The following is an 8,735-nucleotide window of genomic DNA, read 5'->3' on the forward strand; positions in this document are numbered from 1 at the left end:
CCTGGTGTTCTCTGCATCAGCCAAGAGCCATCTGATGATCTCTAGAGGAGAACAGGGTCGGGATGGTTTTCAGCCACTGGAATTGCCAAGGTTTCATGTTATGTCATTCTCCGGGCAAATCTCTTTGGGATGCTAGCTAGCGGGTTCTTTTCTCCTTTGGAATGTACAGCTGGAGACTGAACAATGGCTTGGAAATCAGCGGGATCCAACAGTGAGATGTCATTTTAATTCATTTAGGAAGCAGTTGTATTTCATGGCAGCAAGTCTACAAATCATAGCCCTCTCCCTAGGAAGTGGGGAGTATCTCTCAGTCAACTTTAATGATAATCAGGGCTTCCCAAGGGTACCAACATGTGCTGAGTTGGTAAGGAGCCAAGGGCACACGGAGTACGGTGCCAACCACATAATGAATTCCATGCAGAAACACCACAGAGGACCTGGCCGCTTAGGATTTCCACACACCATTCTTTTTCCCACTCTCCACCAGGGCAAGTGCTCTTAAAGATCAGTTTGTAAAGCTGGGTTTTCTGTACTTTCATATGAAAAGCCTTATAAATATCAAAGCAAGCTTACCAGGCATTAAGCAGCTCACCTGCTTAGAGAAAAATTTGATGGTCCTGAATTTAGATTGTAGAGCATATCCATGAACTAATCACTGGACTCATGCCACGGGAAAGGTAGACCTGCCCGGGCAGCTCAGCACACTCTTTCTTTCGGTAAAGTGTTCCAGAAGGGAGTGAAATCTCGAACCTGGGACCTTATGGGCATTTGCTCTTGAATCTCTTCTCATGGCAAACAGTGCTCAAAGAAGGATCGATCCTGTTGCGTCCTTCAATTTTTTCCTTTTGGAGTGAATTTCCCCCCGATGACAGTAGGCTATGCTAGCCATTGTTTGGTATTTCTAGGGTACTGGTGACTTGGAGAAATATTATATGGTGGCCTTTCAGAAAGGTTACTGAATCTTCATTTAATCAGGGTGAGATGAGTGAATGTTGAGAGGCCTACGTGCCGCTAAAAGCAGGATGCTTGATTTAAGAACTAATAAAATTTTAATCAAACCAGTTTAAAGGGCGGGAGTGGGGAGAAAGCAGAGAACCTTGCCAGGTTAGAATCTAAATGAGACTTTTGCTGGATGCGGCTGAATCACAAATGCGAAATCCAAGGTCAGCTTCCCAGACCTGAAGGTTTCTTATGTCCTTTTGGGTCCCTAGAGCACCAGTCTCTAAAAACTTTAAAAACAGTTATTGTCATGAACTCTAAAGAAGCAATGCCTTTAGCTTCTAAGAGTTCGTACAATCAACATGCAGCCGGTATATCCGGATCTCAGTTGCTGAATTCAGTTATCTCGTTTCTGTTCTACTTGCACAGTGAGCTATGGACAGGAACTTTTCAGATGCTTGTTGTCCTTGTATGCCAGACCTAATGAAAGAACTTGTCTTTCTCCGGGGCCCCTTTGGGGATCTGTGGGGAGAAGGGGGCATGGAGTTGTTTACAACTGAGTTCTCAGTGAACATACATTAACCAACACACTGGTCCGGAATTAGAACTTCCAAATGTAGACATCCCATTATTGATGGACTTCAGTCTCTTAAAATAAAAATATTTTAAAATGGTGGAGGTAAGCATCCTAAGAGCATAGTCCCTTCCCTCTCTCCTCGGTGATGTTGTCCAGACACTCTGGGAAAGAAAAACTGAAATCTTGACAATAAAGAAGATTCTTGGAAATGACCTCCCCTTCTTCCCCTTTCCAAAATCCAAAGACTCCATTTCTGTGGTTTTTATTTCACCGGGTCTGAGGTCGTCACTATGCTGAAGTTCCAGCCCATTCCATATCAGGAATCTAAATGAGCTTCCCCCAACTGGCACTTCTGTGGGAAGGAAAGTTGTGTCTTTTCAAGCAAGGGCAAGAGGCGCCTTGAAGAAAGCTTGACCCTTTGAGAGAACCTGGTTTCACTCTTGATTACAAAGCAAGTTAAGTTACCTGGTAAGTTTGGTAACTCTTTACCTTTGAGCCTCCCAGGCCATTTGATTTCTACAATCCTTCTCTTTTCTTCTGCAGAAAGGCATTCCTTGTGGCTGGCATTATAACTAACAGTGAGGCCATGACGTGTCCTAGTCACCGTGCAATGAACTTTATATATGTATTATTTTTAAAGATGTGTAAGCTATACGGATGGGGGGAAAGGAAGACCGGGACCCCTGGGAATACTTAGGTGACAAACTGCACAGCCACAGCAGCAAAAGAGATACTTCATATCGTAGGTGGTATGCATTTGGAACAGGGGGTTTCTAATGCACCACCAGTGCTTGTGGACTGTCGCCACTGGTCTTTTCTGAAGAGCTTTCCTCCTTTGTTGTGGACTCTCAAGGACCTCGTGCTTTAACCAAGAGAGAGAGCATCTGAGAAAAAAAAAATCAAGCCATAGATCTTAGTTTACTTCCCTGACTTGTGTGACTATGTTTGGATGTTCCCATCCAAGATGGATTGTTTTATAAATACTATCACCAAAGGCTTTTTCCTTTAGATTTCTAGAAAAAGATGAAATTATTGATAAATGACTTTTGCCTGTGGGGTCTTCATGCCCTCTCTTCTTTGGATAGCACGAAGACTCCAGTTCTCAGGCAGATTTTCTGTGGCATGAAACACCAAGCTTCAGTGGGGCTTGTAGGAGAGACAGGCAGATGAGGTTGGAGCAAGTGTGTTGGGTGGGGGCCCAGCTCCTCCTTACAGCCTGGCTGCAGCCCAGCGCCCAGCCTCCTGGGAGCACAGGCCCGCCAGCAGCAGCCATCTTCCCAGCCAGATGCAGCTGGCACTCTTGGAAGCTGACCAGCTGCACAGTGGTGATGTGCCCAGTCACAGCGTTCTTCCACGCGGACGCAGGGGCAGCGTAGCAGGGCCAGGCCCCAGAGCATCTGGAGCTTGACAGCTGTGGCCATTACCCCCTTTGGTTTAAACTATTGCGTAGAGCTCATGAATTACTGGCTGGCGAAGCATTTATTAGACTGATGTTTCTCAAAAGAGTTTATAAATGGCTCCAGGTGTGACCATCTCACCATGCTTCAGGACCATGGCAGTCGGGTTTTATATTAGTTAGGAGTCTCCTTATATGTCTTTTCTCATTTCTTCCTCCTCTGTCCACGGACATCTCCTCTCTGTCTCTCTTACCCTTCTAACTAAGGCCCTCCCTCTTTTTTTATTTTATTGGAGAAGGGGCATTTTTGTCTTCTATGGAAAGGATTTCAGGCATGGTCTTCACATATTCACAGGGAAGCAAATGCCAAATCATGTTTGGGGCTGTTGATTTGCTTTATGGTCTCATGGTCTGCCTTCCAGTGTGTCCATCTGTAAAATGTTAGTTTTGAATATTTATTTACTAATATTTTCTAAACAACTGCATACTGAGCACTATGCTCCCTGTCTTAGAGGCAATAAATAATAAATTATATATATATATATATTGCCTTTGATCACCAGCAAGGAAAAGGCCAAAGTCTGGGTGAATTTGGATAAGATGTGTTTCAGAAAAACTGTCCAAGTAGACACAGTACACAATTTCCAAGTTTCAAGTAGAGGGTGAGGGAAAAGGGGAAAGAGCTTCAATGAGCTGGATTGATGCCGTGACTGCTGTCATAGGCTCTACCATAACAATGCTGATGAGGAGGACACAGGACAGGGCAGATGTCCTTCTGTCATACATCGGGTGGCTAGGAGTCAGAAGGGACTCAACAGCGCCTAACAATAAGGGGTTCCACCCTGGGACGCCATGGTCATGTGACTGGTGTTAGGTTAGAATCAAGCCCAGGGATAAACGAGGAGGCTAGTTGGAGAAGCAACGTCCACATCGGGTCCAAACCTACCTCACAGACGTTTGGGTGAGCGCTAGAACACACAAAAACACCTTTAGCCAGCTCCTTGTACATTACAGTTGGTGATGCTTCATGATCTGGACATTCCCACAAGTCCACTCATTACAATAGAAAACTTATTTATGATTATAGTTATTTCTGGACACCCGCGTCCTTCCACACTGGCCACCTCTTCCTTTGTGCAGTGTCCCTGAACTGTAGAAACTCCAATGCAATGGAGGAAAAATTAGGCAAGAGGACAGAGTGGCCCAGGCCCATTCGAGGCGCTCACCTGCAATAGCGGGTAAAGCCCATTGTCATGACACCTGTTCCTTCTCACAGAGACCTGGGAGTATCAGAGTGGAACGCACTCCAGCCAGGTTTCAAAGGCCCACGGCCAGTCCTTTCTGTGTATGGCTTGGAGCTCCCAGCTGCTCAGCTAGCAGCCTAGTGTGCACCTCTGCTGTCCAGGGACTCCACTACACTGGACACTGAGTATTTTATTTGCCTGTGGTCTCACTGAGATCGACTGTCTACGTGTGCTGGTTCGTCTCCTGGGCTTTGGAGTCCAACCAACTGGGCTTGAATCCTGACTCTCCCTCTTAATAGTTTTGTAACCTTTTGGAATTTTCTGGTCCACTCTGTGCCTCAAGTTTCCACAGAAGCATAGTTTATACCTCATTGGGATCTTAAGAGGATGTAATGAGCTCATAAATGTAAGATTCTGACAGTAATACCCGACACAGAGTAATCGGTATGTGTGTGACTTTTAAGGAATCCTGGAGATAGTGTGGATTAGGTGTTGGACTGCTAACCACAGATCGGCAGTTCAAACCCACCAGCTGCTCTGTAGGAGAAATGTGAGGCTGTCTAGTGAAATAGTTTCCAGTCCCTATCAGTCCGAATCAACTCAGTGGCAGCGGGTGAAACCCTGCAGGATCACTCTGGCAGTGAGTTTGATATATAACTCTTAGCTATTGTTCATACATATTTGGCTAAAAATGATTTAGTTTAAGAATCTTTCTCCTAACCTGTTAAAGAGGAACATGGTCCGTTTGATGTTTAGGATCTCAAAACTGACCCCGGTTAAACTGCAGTCTGTCAGATGCCCCAGCAATGTCCCTTGTTGTCTGTTAGAATCATGTTAGAATACATGTCAACACGAAATCCTTGTAGCATTAAAGAACAGGCAATCCATCAGCAGAAATTCTGCTAAATCACTTTTTTTTCCTGGCTGAACTTTGAGTACTGGTCTGGTTTATATTCTCATTTAGTGGAATATGTTTAAATATGTTTGAGGTATCTCAGGATTAAAATGAACTTTGGGTGCCAATTATTAATGTTTCTAGTCTAATGGCTTAAATTAGATAAAGAAAGAAAATATGCTCTTGCCAATATAGAAGTTATGTTGCCAAGTTTGAACTTCTGTCCCAAACTGAACTGTAAATAACCTGGTTTCCTTGGCCAAAAACCTAGTTCTAGAACATGCCTAAATGTGTCTTTAATCAGAGAAAATCGGGTCGAGTAGAGACAAAGTTAACTGTCAAGAGAAAAACTCGGAGACGGGCTTTACTGCTCCCTCAGTACTCATATGACCAGATTATTCTATACGATGCTTTAGTTACTTGATACATAGTGAAGAGATTCTCAGGCCATTAAAGCCTCCAGTACAGTGGAAGTTTGACCACTGTATAATATTCCACTGGACGACAATTCCATAGTTTATTTACCCAACAATTTCTTGTTGGAAAAATGTTAGGTGCTTGATCACAGTTGCATCCTGTGTTGTGGTAAGTAATGCAGCAAATAAATCTTTGTGCACTTCAATGACGATTATCTGAGGTAGGACCATACACATGACATCGGTAAGTCAGATAATACGCATGTCTTCCAGGTTTTTAGTACAGATTCATAACATACTTCAATTTATTATAAAGCCTCATGGATGAAAGGAGTCCTAGTGGCACTGGCTGGTAAGTAGTGGGCTGCTAATCACCAGGTCATCGGTTCAACCCCGCCAGCTTCTCTGTGGAAGAAAGATGAGGCTGTCTGCTTCCGTGGCCTTGGAAATCCTCTAGGGGGCAATAGGAGTTAGAACTGAGCCAATGGCAGGGAGAGTTTTTCTTTTTGAGTGGATAAAAAATTTTACTTACTGACGGTGCCCTGATGGAATAGTGATTGGTCTGCTAACCATAAGGTCAACAGTTTTAAATTACCAGTGATCCTTGGGGGAAAAATGCGGCTTTACTCCTGTCGAGAGGTAGTCTTGGAAACTCACACATCTACCCTGCTTTACAGGCTTACTGTGATTCCCAGTGACTCGATGGCAGTGAGTTTGGTTGATTTCTTATAAAGCGATATAGAAAACATCATACTACTTGCATTTTTACAGCCAATGCGATACAGAGGGGTGAGGGGAGAACAACAGTGGGTGGCCCTCACTGATGGCAAGGTTGTAGTTCACCCTCCCTGGAGGGACTAATTTACTGATGGTCCTCTTACTGTTGAGTAATATAACCCTCCCCCCCCCTTGTAACATGTCCCTGATGTCTTGTCTTGAGGTTGAAATAGAGTCAATCTTCCCTCTCAAATGTTCTCCTTTTCCTCCTGCTACTCTTTATTTTTATTTTTTAACATTTTATTAGGGGCTCATACAACTCTTATCACAATCCATACTCTTTATATCAACATTTTAATCAAAGCACTTAAAGTGTCCTTCTCCATGGCCTCTTCTTGGCTACGAGCAGCCTGTTTTTGCTTCAGGGACCAACCCTTCCCCTATTTTCCTTTTGGGTGCTCAGATTTGGGTGACATGGAGCCTATCGCTGCTGTTCATTCTAAGGGAGTCCGGTAACTAAATCCAAATGATGAGACTCAATTCTAAGTCATTTTGGGCGTTTTTAAAAGCAGATGCCTCCTCCTCCCAGCACGCTCTGCATCATACAGTGTGCTTGGGACGCTGCTGACAATGTGTGCAAGGCTGGAGCTGTTGGAGAATTGGCATTCTGCCTATTTGGGGAAAGATTTTGCAGAAGATACGCATAAGGAGTAAGTAAAAGCATTACAAACAGAAGATTGAAAAGGGCTGCTTACATCGGGGCCTGAGCTGAAGCACTGGGACAGTTAGAATTCTTGTGCCAATCTGGGCAATAGGAACATGTGGGATTAATCAGGTCGCAGTTGATTGGAGGGCAGTCTGGTGAGCTCTTGCTCTCTGGTGATCAGAGCGTGCTGGAGCGTGCTGCTGCTTTGGCTTCTTCTCTGCCTCAACCTGTGAGCTAGGACTCTGCTCTCTGCTTCCTTGACCTTGGACCTGGCAGCTCACGTGAGTTGAAGGACCTCCAGTGTATTAACTGTTCCACGGAAGTAGTCGAACTGAACTCTCTGTACTGCTGTGTGGACTAATTGGCTGTTGTATTCCTCCTTGCTGTATAAATCTACCCTCATATATATAATCAAAAGTGTCCTGGTTTTGTTTCGCTAGAGAACCCTGCCTAACACAAACGCTTTCCCTCGAAGAGTGGAGTGGGCAGGAAGTGGGAATCGAGAGCTGTGTGAGCCACATTATCCTAACACAAAGATTGATGGTTCCAAACGATCACTCGGCCAGCACCAGTTACCCACAGCAAAAACGTAATGAAGTGGTGGTCACTCTAGTTCCCTTGAAACTCATTTTCCTTCCTACTAATGTAAACATTTTCTTGAAAAAACACTGGAGTTGTGGGTCACAGCTGATTCTGCTGTTCTTACCAGAAACGGTGCTAAGAGTAGCAGAAATCATGTTCGTTTTTACCTCAAATTATTCATCTGAAGACTTTTGAAATGGAAGGGTTGACTTCCTCTTCCTGTTAGATGTAGGAAGTTGCAAAAGGTCATCATTCACAACCTCACAATGAGCATTAGTCCACTTTGCTAAAACATCTTGGTTCTGTAAAACCTAAATGAGACCTGAAGATGCCAAAGAAATTTCACTGAGTTGAAGCTTGCAAAGAGATGTGTCACTCACCGAAGAAGCATGTCCCCTGCTGCTTTCAACCCCTCGCTCTCCCTGTCCTTCAAGGCACAGGTGATTCGGCTAATGAGTTTGACACACAGTTAAGAATGAAATAACACCAGCATCCCATGCCCACTTTTAGGAAATAGAGGGTAATGAACAAAAGTAGGGCAAAAAATAAAAATTAGATGCTGATGTTCCTCACAAAATGGGCACAGAAATCTGTTTACACCTATTAGCAAATTTAATACAGCAGTATACAAGTGTGAGGGGAGTAGCTATTCTGAACCAACTCAATCTTTGTGTTAGGATGATGTCTCTCACACAGGTCAAAAAGTTCATGGAAACATGGAATTGAAAGATGATGGAATATCTTCCACAAACTTATTGAAGCCTGCTCATACTAAAAAACATGTGACACATTATGACCAACTGGGATTTTTCCTAAAAATCCGTAGGCACTATTCCTCACTGAGTGCTGACTGTTGGGACCCACTCTTGGGTTGGGTTCCTCTCTAGGGTTGCACAGTGAACACCCGACTGTGCTTCGTAGTTCCCTTGGCCTTGACACTGTGCTAGAGCAATGTCTGGTCTTTTCCTCTGCATGGAAAGGCACATTCATCCTTTCAGATGTGTTCAAAAGGCCAGCACATCTTTAAAAAAAAAAGAAAAGAAAAATGAGCTTTTTCATATGTTAACATAATAAAAAAATTCATATGGTCATACTGATAGACATAAAAATATATTGAACATCATTGATAGCCCTTCATCATGAATCTCTCAGTAAAAAAGAAGTCAAGAGAACACCCACAACCTGGTTAATGATTTCTATGAAAGTCCCAATAGATCCAGGAGGGGTTTGATCTAGTGCAATGGATCCAAGAGGAATTCCTGA

At 43.8% G+C, this 8,735-nt stretch overlaps 1 non-coding gene across 1 annotated transcript; it reads left to right on the forward strand.

Annotated features, from left to right (window-relative positions):
• Positions 1–8,361: 8,361 nt before the first annotated feature.
• Positions 8,362–8,495, forward strand: LOC142449666 (small nucleolar RNA SNORA22). Its single transcript, XR_012784791.1, has one exon. It is a non-coding gene; the product is annotated as a small nucleolar RNA SNORA22 (small nucleolar RNA).
• The last annotated feature ends 240 nt before the right edge of the window (positions 8,496–8,735 follow it).

Source organism: Tenrec ecaudatus, chromosome 5 (assembly GCF_050624435.1).
Source record: "Tenrec ecaudatus isolate mTenEca1 chromosome 5, mTenEca1.hap1, whole genome shotgun sequence".
Classification (NCBI taxonomy): Eukaryota; Metazoa; Chordata; class Mammalia; order Afrosoricida; family Tenrecidae; genus Tenrec; species Tenrec ecaudatus.